This window comes from Castor canadensis, chromosome 15 (genome assembly GCF_047511655.1).
Source record: "Castor canadensis chromosome 15, mCasCan1.hap1v2, whole genome shotgun sequence".
Lineage (NCBI taxonomy): Eukaryota > Metazoa > Chordata > Mammalia > Rodentia > Castoridae > Castor > Castor canadensis.
Genome location: NC_133400.1, coordinates 49,075,972 through 49,088,272, shown reverse-complemented (window position 1 = coordinate 49,088,272; position 12,301 = coordinate 49,075,972).

Genomic DNA, 12,301 nt, shown 5'->3' with positions numbered 1-12,301 from the left:
CTGTCTCTAATATTTTAAGAGGCAGAATCTACCCTTTAAAAATAAAAGAAATGTGTGAAAGGAAAAGTTGTAGTCAAGGTAAACATAGTGAAAGTACTTTCTACACATGTATAAAAATACAAATGATGATCTGGGCAACAGTGATTCATACCTGTAATCCTAGCTACTCAGGAGGCAGAGGTTAGGATGATCACAGTTCAAAGCCAAAACTGGAATATTGTTTGAGAGAACCTATCTCAAAAACAACCATCACAGAAAAGGACTGGTGCAGTGGCTCAAGTGTAGACCCTGAGTTCAAACCCCAGTACCTCCAAAGAAAAATAAAATGATTAAATCTACTAAAACTGTTTTAAGAAATGGGGGTGGGGATGAGTGGAAATGATAGATGGGATGAATTTCTACAACTTACATTGTATGCAAAAAATGGAAAAAAATCACTTGAAACCCCTGAGATCAACTAATATATGCTTATAAAAATGGGGAAAAAAGAAAAGTTTGGTGAATTTCAGAGGTACTGCTTTGGGAAGAACTACTTTCCTTTAGGACCAATGGCTATTTAGTGGGGTTCTTTTAAAATGTGTTCATGCATTCCTTGATATTTCTCCTGGAGCATTTCCACTATAGAATATGAGCTGGCCTTTGTAACTGATTTCTAGTGAACAGAATATCATGGACCTTCTTTGTGACCTCTAAGGCCAGGTTAGGGAATATGAAATAAATCCTACATGACTTTCTCTAAGAAAGCCACCCTTTGAATCAGGCTACCATATTATAAAGAAGCTCAAGGCCCACAGTGAATCTTAGGTAGAGGCTCCTGCTACCACCACTTAGCAGTCAAAAACAACTTTACCAGCCAGGCATGTGAATGAACTAGTCTTAAATGATTCTACTCCATAGCTTTGAGTTATGAAGCTGAGGCCAAGAGTAGATAAAAACACATGGCCTCATGCCAAAATTGTTGGTTGGGAACAAAATAACAAATGTCACTTTGGAACACTGAATTTGGAGTGCATGTCAGTAAATTGCAGAAGCTGTTACTAAATGTGAGTCACTGTCATTTTGGAAAAAAGTAATACAACAAACACATATAGAATGGCTTACACAAGAAGGTAAATGGAAGCAGAAATGACCTAAAAAAAGAGAAAGACAAAAGGGCTCCAAAGGGACTGGGTATGGAAGCCTAATGTGTCATTTTACTCTATGAGAACAGTTTAAAATCTTTTTTGATTGTTCTTTAGCAGAGATTCAAACAAATATCTGTACACCAATGTCCAGACCATCATTATTCACGGTAGACAAAAGTTGGGAAAAAGCTACTTGTCTTTCAATTGATGAACAAGTAAAACTATTGTATGTAAGACAGGAAAAAATGAAGTCACCTTTCCCATGGCACAGCTCCCTGCTGTGAAGCAAATTTCAGGCCATGACACAGAAGACAGAACTGAAGTAGAGCCTACTGGATGCCCAGAGCTGATGTGATGAAATTGAGAGTGTGCTGAAACAAGGAGATCATAGCACAGAATCCTGGAGAACATAGAGTGATACAGAGAGAGAACCCTGAAGATCTGCAGAGAATATTTGGAAGAGTAATGAAAACATGTATCCCAGAAAAATACTTGATTCTGAGGGAGAAACACTTGAAAAGTGTATAGACACTGTGCCTGGTGTTCACACACTGCCAGAAAGACTGTCCATTCCTTAGCTAACATGGAAAAGCTCATAATTCACATTACAGTGGACAGAGTAATCAGAACATACTTGCCTCAGCAGTGGGCAATGAGTCCTAGGCTGACCACTGCTCTGATACACCTAACAAATCATAACAACAAGACCAAAAATTATCAAGCTTTATTAATAGCTGAACCATATCCCAAAACAAAATTCAAAAATAGAAGTTGAGAAATCAAACTATTTTTAAAAACCAGATTGAACTTGTGCAGAAGCAATTCAAAAGAAATCAAACTGCATGATTAACAGACAAAACTAAATACACTTGAACTTTGAACTTTTGGATAATCAAGACAACTTAAAAAAAACTTTCCAGGTGCTGGTGGCTCACACTTACATTCCTAGCTACTCAGGAGGCAGAGAATAGTAGGATCACAATTCAAAGCCAACTTTAGCAAGTAGTTCCCAATAAACTATCTCAAAAGAGCAGCATAAAAAAAATGGCTGCAGAGTAGCTGAAGTGGCAGGGCACTGACCTAGCAATTGTGAGGCTCAGAGTTTAATCCCCAGTGCCATCAAAGAAAAAACAACTTGCAGATGAACCATGTTGCCTGGAAATATCAAAACCTTCAGTAAAAGGTATATCATGAACGAATAAGATAAATGTAAATAGGTCTATTTTTATCATTTGTTACCATAAACACATACAAATCTATTATAAAATACTATAATTTAGCAAAATATAAACCATCAACACTTAACAGTCTGTGGAGTCATTGAAAGTCTAGAAAACGTAAACAAGCATGAAGGTGTCATACTACCTAACTTTAGTATTTCATAGCCATCTTCCAGTTGCCATTGTGATGAGCTCAGTGTTTGCATGATCCACTTAAAACACTGTGGAGTGTTAGCCACCTTGCTGCTCACAGTTCATTTCTTCCATATATTTACTATCACAGGAAAAGCTCATCTCACATATTTTGTATACCTTTACATATATGATACATACAACATAGCAAATACATTAATCAGTAGTTTGTGTTACTGTAAAGGCTTCTAGTAATTAGAAAAATAACAATAGTCAAGTTTTTGAGGAGGGAAAATACACAGAGAATTTTACCAAAGTGGGGGAGGTCACCCATCCTAATTCTGACATTGTTCAAGGTCATTATACATCAAAAATCAAGTGAATTATGACTCCTATTTTCTAATTGAGGTAAACTGAGGTTTGAACAGTGATTAGTCAAAGAGCAAACCATGACTTATGCCAATCAATTGGACTTTACCACTATTTCAAAGTAAAATAGTTTGCATGGATGGGCTAGAGGCATGGCTCAAGAGATAGAGTAGATGTCTGGCAAGTATCAGAGCCTGAGTTCAACCTCAAATACCTCCAAAAATAGTTTGCCTGAAATCACAAAAGAAGTATTACAGCTTTTCACATTAGAAAACACACAAAATATGATATCTCAAAATCTTTACCTGTTTTATTTGCTCAAAAAATCTCTAGTGCTTAGGATGAACTATTTTATCTATTTTTGACAGAAGCTAAAAATGCAGAATTCATGTAATTATGTGCTGTGTTTTGCATATAGTTTGATTGTGTATTCCAAAAGTTCACCTGTTAGAGGTTTGGTTCTCAAACTGGTGTGAAAGAGAGGGCATGCATCCTTAAGATGTGGAGAGTTGTTGGAGTTCCCTGGGGACCTTGCTCTGACACAGCACTTGCACATGTCTTGCAAAATGAGGTACTTTTTGGTTAACTGATGAGAAACAAAACAAATTTTTAAAAAAGGGTAACTCCAACCCTTGAGACTCTCTCACCAGTCTCACCATGTGATATCTTCCTATTGCACATGTTCCTTCCACGATGTGACATAGCCAGGAGTCCCTTGAATGCTCTTTGGATTTCTAGCTTCCACGGCTATGAGGTAAATAAATTTCTTTTTCCCTTGGGGAAACGCCTAGTCTTTTTAGACATTTAGAAGTGCATAATGTAAAAATAGAGGGCTTAGTGCCACTGAAATATTTTTTGTGACTTCATAGGAATGGCTGCATTTTGGGAATGGAATTGTTAAACTTGATGTCTTGGAGAGTATGCTGACTGTTCACTGGGAGGTGGCAGGGGTGGGGTGGGGGAAGGGAGTATGCAGAGAGTATGCTTTGTGCCTGTTAGGTTGGTTCAGGTTGTCTAGCCATTGTTCCATATGCATTTCAGTTAGTACTGATGGGTATTAAAGGATAAGTTCTAATGCCAAAGTATGTTAGAAGTAGGGAATAATCCCTACATAAATGTCCTTTTGTTTTAGGAAGAGTGACTTATTAACCCACCTCTTAGAGCCAGTGTCTTCTTGAAGTTAGTCACTGGACAGGTGAGGGAGGTCTCTTTGCTAATAATCTCCACATCTAGAAGATGGATCTTAATTATAACCAAAACCCCATACGTGCATTTTTGGTAAAGTACTTGTGTTTATTATGTACAAAGGTCATTGTTGTGCAACATCTAAGCTTTATAGAAATCCTGAGGTAACAGTGTATGGTAAAAAGTAGAGCTAGTGAATTAGCCAACTTGTAAATAGGTTATAATCAACAGAAAAGATGCATCTTGGACGTGAAATTGTCACGCCTCTGGCATTGTGAGTAGTACTTGTTCATTAGGCTGGTAGTAGAGGGGCCGAAGGAAGCCTATAGGGAGAGTTATGTGCAGGTGTGCTCAGATTTACAGTTTTATGAGAGCCACTGATGTGTATGTATCTTCTGGCTGTACTACAGAGATACATTAATTCAGTGGGAACATGCCTGCTTGCTAATATTTTAATAGTGTAGATATGATAATGAACTCTCAGAAACTATGCTTAGTGTACTCTTGCTTTATGTCTCATTGTAAATGGAGCATTAAGGGAATGCAGTATTGTAACTGCCAATAATTCTGTCTAGAGAGAGGCCTGTTGCCATTTCTGTCTTCAGTGAAATTTTTGTCCCCAAGGAAGGCAGGATTATAATTTTTTCATAACAGATTGAGTTGGTGTAGTGTATTCTTGGCTATCAAAATATTCATGTAGTTTTGGGATAGAGTTGGTGAGTATTCACAATGTGTGTAAAAGCATGACACAGACCATACGATCTCAGTTACCTAAAATGGATCGTTATGTGTACACAGGATTTAGGACAGTCCAACTGTACTGCTTGTGGCTATGGATGATTTTGTTCTTTGCTTCATGTGTTTGTTTCCTGTAATGCACATGTTAACTTAATAAAGGTTATTTTAAAAACCTGAAAAAAAAAGTTTTTAAAAGCATGTGAAAAAAACTATCTAAAAATTTCAGTTGAAAGGCTGGAGGCCAACTGCATAAAAATAGGATGTAACTATATACTGTCTAGAATAAATATATTTTATTTAAAGACAGAGATTAGTTTTAAAAAAAGGGAAACATTATCACATCAAGAAAGAAAACTGAGCTAGAATAGCTGCATTAACACCAAAGCTGATATCACAGCAAAGACTACTGCCAACAATAAAAAAGGCCATTTTGTGACTATAAACGGATCAATTAATCAAGAAGATGCACATTCCTAAATGTTTATCTATTCAGTAACAGTTTCAAAACATGAGACATAAAATGAGAGAACTGTAAAAAGTTTAAAAAATCAAAGTATAATCTAAGATTTCACTATCCCTTATTCAATAAGTGATAGGACATATAAGCAGAAAATCATCAAGTGTATATTGGACTTGAACAACAATATTCCTCTTACCAAAATAGAACACAATCTACCAACATACAATAAATCTTAATAAGAGGGATTAAGTCAAAATCATGTAAGCACACAGATTATGTTTCCTGATCAAAATCAATAAAACTAGAAATCAACTTAAATCATATTTAAATAGTGATAGAAACTAGAAAACATTTTAAACTGAACAAATATAAAAATGCAAGACAACAAAATTTATAGAATGTAGCTTTCTCATTATAGCCTACTGGAAAGCTAACCCACCAACACACTCCAGCCTCATAAAACCATATACTTGTATTATTCATGAGTTAACCCACTTATTTCTTCCCTATCACCACCTTTGTTATCCTTAGGTCAGGACGATTCAGTTTTGCTCCTATATTCCTCTAAATACACTGGATCAGAAGTGGTGAATGCACTTCATTGGGGTTTGCCATAAACCCAAAGTTGTAGTTTGTCACCTGTGGCAGGTATTACAGCTAACTATTCTCTTGCTGAGTGCAGTACATGACTTCAATCAGGGTCTTAAGCATTGACATGAATGTCTGTCTACTGAACCACACATTGCCGGTTTAGTAACAAAAGACCACAATGCTACCCAATGTTAAATAATCTTTGAGAATTCTTAAATAAAACAATACAGAAGACTGAATACTTTCAACCCAAAACTTGGCCCCAGATGTATAAATCTCAGTGTAGAAACACACATTTCATGAAAACACAGTCAGTATGTTTCCTTTGAAGCCAACAGTTCCACAATACTTAAATAATAATAACGATGTGAAAGAAATTTCAAACAATGAATTCAAAAAGCAATGACAAGAATGACCAATGATATTAAAGAGGGATGTTTAAGAGCTGAATGAGTGCAGAAGATATAAACAACTAACTGAATTCAAAAAGAATTCAAACAGATGAATGAAATAAAGTAGACAATGCAGGATAGGAAGAAGGAATCCAAAAGATATAGAAAAAGCAAATTGAAATCTTGGAAATGAAAAATCTAAAATATCTGTCTAATAGAATGGGTCATTCTGAAAATAGAGATAGAGTGTCAGCAATTGAAAATAACATGGAGGAATTAGATCAATCAGTCAAATTCAATGAAAAATTAAAGAAAATATGATTAGAACATGTAAGGCCACCATGACACCAAAAAAAGAAAAAATCTATGGATTATTGGTATAGAAGAAGGGATACAAATCATGGCACAGATAACTTATTCATTAATATCACAACAGAAAATTTCCCCAATCTAATGAAAGACAGGGTCATCCAGGTAAAGGAGGCTTTTAGAACACCAAGCAAGCAAGATCAGAAAAGAAATACACCCACACATGTTATAATTAAATCACTAAACATTCAAATAAAAATATTGAAGGCTGCAAATGAGAAGCAATAATGTACCTATAAAGACAAACCCATCTGAAAAAAATAGCAGATTTCTCAACACAAGCTTTAAACATAAGGAGGGAGTGGAATGATATATGTCAAGTACTGAAAGAAAACAGCAATAGTCCTGGGTTAGCATATCCAACAAAATGATCCTTTATAACTGAAGGAGAAATAAACATTCAAGGATAACGAAAAACTAAAGGCGTTCATAACTACCAAATTGACACTGCAGAAGATACTTAAAGGAATCCTACGCAGAGAAGAGGAAGATTAACAGAACAAAGAAAGAATAAATCCCACTAGACTAGTAGATTAGCAAACAAGGAATAGAGAAAGTAAATATCAGAAAAAGAACAAAATGACAGAAAATGATACATAACTTTCAACAATAACACTGAATGTTAGTGATCTCCATTGTTTAATCAAAAGACACAGAATGATGAGTTGGACTAAAATGCAAGATCCAATGATAAAATTAAAGATTATATTATATTTAAAATAATATAATTATTACCTATAATTATTATTTATTCCCTATAAGAAATTCAAAACTCTGACAAAAGCAAACATTGGAGGGTGAAAATTTGTGAAAGGGTGGATCCAATAATGGACCACCAAAACAGGCAGAAGTTGGAATATTAGCATCTGGTAAAGTGAACTTCAAACCAAAACTAATCAGAAGAGAAAAAGGTCACTTCATATTAATAAAGAGAATAATCATGAGGAAATAAGAATTGCTAAAACATATGTTAACAGCATATGCTAAATGTGTGTGTACCAAACTTCACTAAACACTACTAGAATTAAAAGCAGAGACAGACACAATTAATGTGAGACTTCAATCCTCACCTTTCACCAATAGATAGAAAACATCAACAAAAACTTCAGAACTGACACTATACACTGAAAAGATTTACCAGATAGCCTTGGAATATTTCATCCAACAGCTTCACAATACACATTCTTCTAATCTGCCATGGAAATTTCTCCAAAATAAATCATATTTAAATTATAAAAAGTAAAAAAAACAGTATTACAATGGCAAATGATACAATATCCATGAAAGCTATATATGAAAATCGGACCTAATTTGCAAAGTAAACCAGACCTAACTCAAGGAAACATTGATAATTTTGGACAGAAAGGACATAATTATCTTGTCTTTAACAGAAAGACAAGGTACCGTTAATCTACCTAAATATTTATCATTTTGTTCAAAGGTATAATCTCAGAATCTAACATTTTGAATGATCATAAATGTCACAAGTTTTCAAAGAACTTGGTGAACGTTATTTATTTTCACATGATTCATGTACCTTGCTCACACTGGATTTTATTGGATTTTGGCACATATTAAAGAAGTTAAAATTTGTTTAGTAGTCCGTCTTGTTTATGGAATACTGACAAACATATTGGGTTGTTGTTGCTAATTTTGCTTAATTTGAACTTATCAATCTTTTATGTTTTCTTCCTTCACATTTACTTGTGGTAACCTTCACCCTGAGGTGAAATAATTCTAATTCACTGTACTTTCTGAGATATGTAGGGAACAGCTGGGCACCATGACTCCAAATATGGATGCACCATAGTTTACACAATATGAAACGTATCTTTAGACTTATTGTTACTGCTCTTCCTCATATGTCAAGATTTTGCAAGACTTGTTTGTCAAAGAGCAAGAACGGCTTCTAAAAATTGAACTGCTCCTGGTTTCTGTTTTTACACAGTAACACAGTTCAAAATCTACCAGTTTACACATTTACTTTAGTTGCTGAGTACATTGCATGCTTTTGCTTTCTGTTTACTTGAAAATTCATAAGACATTCACATTTGTCTTGCTCTCTCTTTATTGAAAGTAACTCCTGTTCCACACTTTCACTGGTTGCTTTCATACAAAGGTAATTAAAAGATTCCCTTTTCAGTTTTTCTTTAATATAATTGATCTATAAGAATATAATGGAAGGAAATCTAAAACTTGAATGTGGTTGAGGAGCAAATATAGTAATCTTAAGCTGCCTAAGACCACTATGTGAAGGGGACTAGGAAGTAGTGAAGAGGTCTAGTATAGATGAACCACTGTGGGTTATAATACCAATGTTCATGGAAGTAATGCTAGGAATCTCTCTGTATAGCTATGTTTATTTGGAGAAATAGAAAAAATGTTATGTCTCTCTTATTATCTCTTATGTTTTCTCAACAAAATTGGAGAACAAGAAGGGGAGCAGGGTGGGAGGTGACCCAAAAACTGTATGCACATATGAGTAAATGTAAAAATGAGAAAAAAAAGGAAGAGGGAAAAAATAAAGCCAAAAGAGCAACTTTCAAAAAAATGATAATAATACAGTTTGGTAAGAAAGGATAAAAGCCAAGAATATTCTAAAACCATTGCATAAAACCATATGTAAATTGTGACATAAAATCAATTGTAATACCTTACAATCTATAGCAGATTCATACAGTGTAGTCCATTGAATTACTCTGAAACTCAACAAAATTAAAGCCAACAGAAATCACAACATTTTAGTCTTTACATTCATCATCCTTGTCATAAAGAATCTGCATTTGACTTTAGGCTTTCATTTTGCAATGATTGTTTCATGTTGTTCCTTCATAAAATGGCTCTAAGCTATCTCTTAGTAGAAAGTCTCTTATCTCTTCCTGTCATTTTCAATATCCATAATATCTAAACACCTTCAGAGACATGGCTTTGAGGTATTTTGGACTGCATCAATAATTGCTTTCTAGAATAACACTATGAAATTAAAATGCCAATTAACGAATTTTTACAAAAACATTTCATTACCATATATTAGTTGTATGGGGGGTGTTCATTGCAACATTGAAGAGATCTCCAATAAATAACCTAACTTATGATGTATTTCAAGTTCCTAAAAAAGCAAGGATAAGTCAATCCCAAATTGAGTACAAGGAGAGAAATAATCAAAGTAACAAAATAATCAATGTAACAAAAAGTAGGTTCTTTAAAGGAATAAATAAAATTGACAAAGACTTAGAACTCCCAAAGTAATAAAATTAGACACAAGAAGATAACATTACAAGTGATACCATTAAAATTAAGGAAATCATTAGGGAGTGCCTTGAAAATGTATTACCAAATAAATTTCAAAATCTAGCATAAATGGATAACTTTCTTGACACATATGACCCATCAAAATTGAACAAAAAGATACAAATAACACAAACAGATCAACAGCAAGCAATGACAATAAAATGATAATTAAAATCCTTTTAATGAAGAAAAGCCCAATGACCAGACACATTCACCACTGAGTTGTATCAGACCTTGTAAAGAACTAACAGCAATGCTTAAATTATGCAACAAAATACAAACAGAAGCAATAAATAAAAACTCATTCAATGAAAACAGGGTCAACATAACTGGATAAGGATACAACAAAAGAAAAAAACTATAGACTAAGTTCTTTAGTGACGGAGTTCCAAAAGCCCCTAAGAAAATGCTTACAAATAAAATTCAAAAGCACATTAAAAAACCATACACCTTCAAGTTAAGTTCATGCCAGGGAGTCAAAGATTTCTGAACACATACAAACAAATAAACGTAAACCAGCATGTAAATAGAACCAAGAACAAGAATCACATGATCATCTCAATAGGTGCAGATAAAATATTTGAAAATATCCAACATCACTTCATGATAACAAATGCACCTGCTCACCTATATTTATTGTAGCATTATTCACAATATCTATGCTATGGAAACATCCAAGATGTCCTACTAATAATGAAAGGATTAAGAAATTGTGGTACTTACATATAATGGAATTCTATTCAGCCACTAAGAAGAATGAAATTTTGTCATTTTTAGGTAAATGAATGGAACTGGACAACAATAACACACACACAAAAAAAGAAATGGGCAGATGGATTGAGCAGGGAATTTTTAAAGGAAGAGGAACAAATGGCCAACAAATACATGAATAAGGTGGTTAAGTTCCCTGGCCATAAACTGTGCATATCAAAGCTACACTAAAATTTTATCTAATCCCAATTATAATGACTATCTTCAAGAACACAAACAAAAACAAATGGTGGTATGGATGTACGGAAACAGGAAACCTTGTATGCTTTTGATGGGAATATAAATTACTAAAACCATTATGGAAAGTAGTACAGAGATTCTTTGACAAACTGAAAATAAAACTACCATATAATGCAGTGTTAAAACTCCTGAATATATGCCTAAAGCAATGTAAGTCAGGAAACGATAGAGACTTTTAAACACCAATGTTTATTGCAGCACAGTTCACAATACCAAGCTATGGAAGCCAGCCTAGGTGCCCTGAAACTGATGAAAGGATTAAGAAACTGTGAGATTTTATATATATATATATATATATATATATATATATATATATGCACTGGAGTTTTATTCTTTCAGAAAGAAAGAAACTGTGTAATTTGAACGTAAATTGATAAAATTGAAGGACATCATATTAAGTGAATTAAGCCAGGATCAGAAAGAGAAAAAGAAAAAGGCTAAAGGTTTTCTCTCATATGTGGGAAATAGGTCCCATCTAACAAACATAATTGTAGACACATTTATCCATTGAACTTGTTTGTAACTTTGTAACTATGTAACTCAGAGGAAGAGGGAAAGGAAAAGAGAATGATAGTCAACAATATCAACGTGCAGTGCATCTATGCAGTAGGTGACATAATGATACATACTGAAAGCTGTTGAATTGTAAGGATTAGGATGGAAAGGGTAAGGGAGAGTAATAGAGGGGGTGGAACTGAGCAAAGAACAGGATAGCTGAGATACAGCAAGAAATCCCTTTGAACATTGACTTTGAAATTAAAAATGTAGGACAAGAGTGTTAAGTATAAAATAGGTACTGTGGAGGGAAGTACTTGTGAGAGGGTGCAGAGTGAATGGAGGAGATGAAGGTGAGGAAATATTAATAATGGCTATATATATATATATATATATATATGAAATTGAATGATGAAACTTTTGGAAACTGTTTTAAGAGGGGCAGGAGGATCTTGAGGGAGAAAGAAGGTGGAGGTCATCTAACCAACGTACAGTGTAATGCCCTCCAGAATTATCACAATGAATCCCGCTGTACAATGTATATCTGCTAATAAAAGTGAAAAACATAAAAAAATATATTTCCAGGTGCAATGTCTCAGGGCTGTAGTCCTAGCTACTCAGATAGCAGATACTGGAAGGATCGTGGGCCACCCTGGCCAAACAACATCTGAAAACCCATCTCAGTCAATTAAAAACCTGGGTTTGGTGACATAATCCTGTCATCCCAGCAATGCAGAAAGCATAAACAGGGAAAAAAGTGAGACTCTATTTGAAAATGAATGAAAACAAAATGTGTTCTAGGCATGGTTTAAGTGGTACAGTGACTTGCCTGTCAAGACCAAGGCCATGAATTCAAACCATAGTGCTGCCAATAAAAACACAACAAAAATTGTAATGTATGATGTAAAACTTTGAAACAACTAG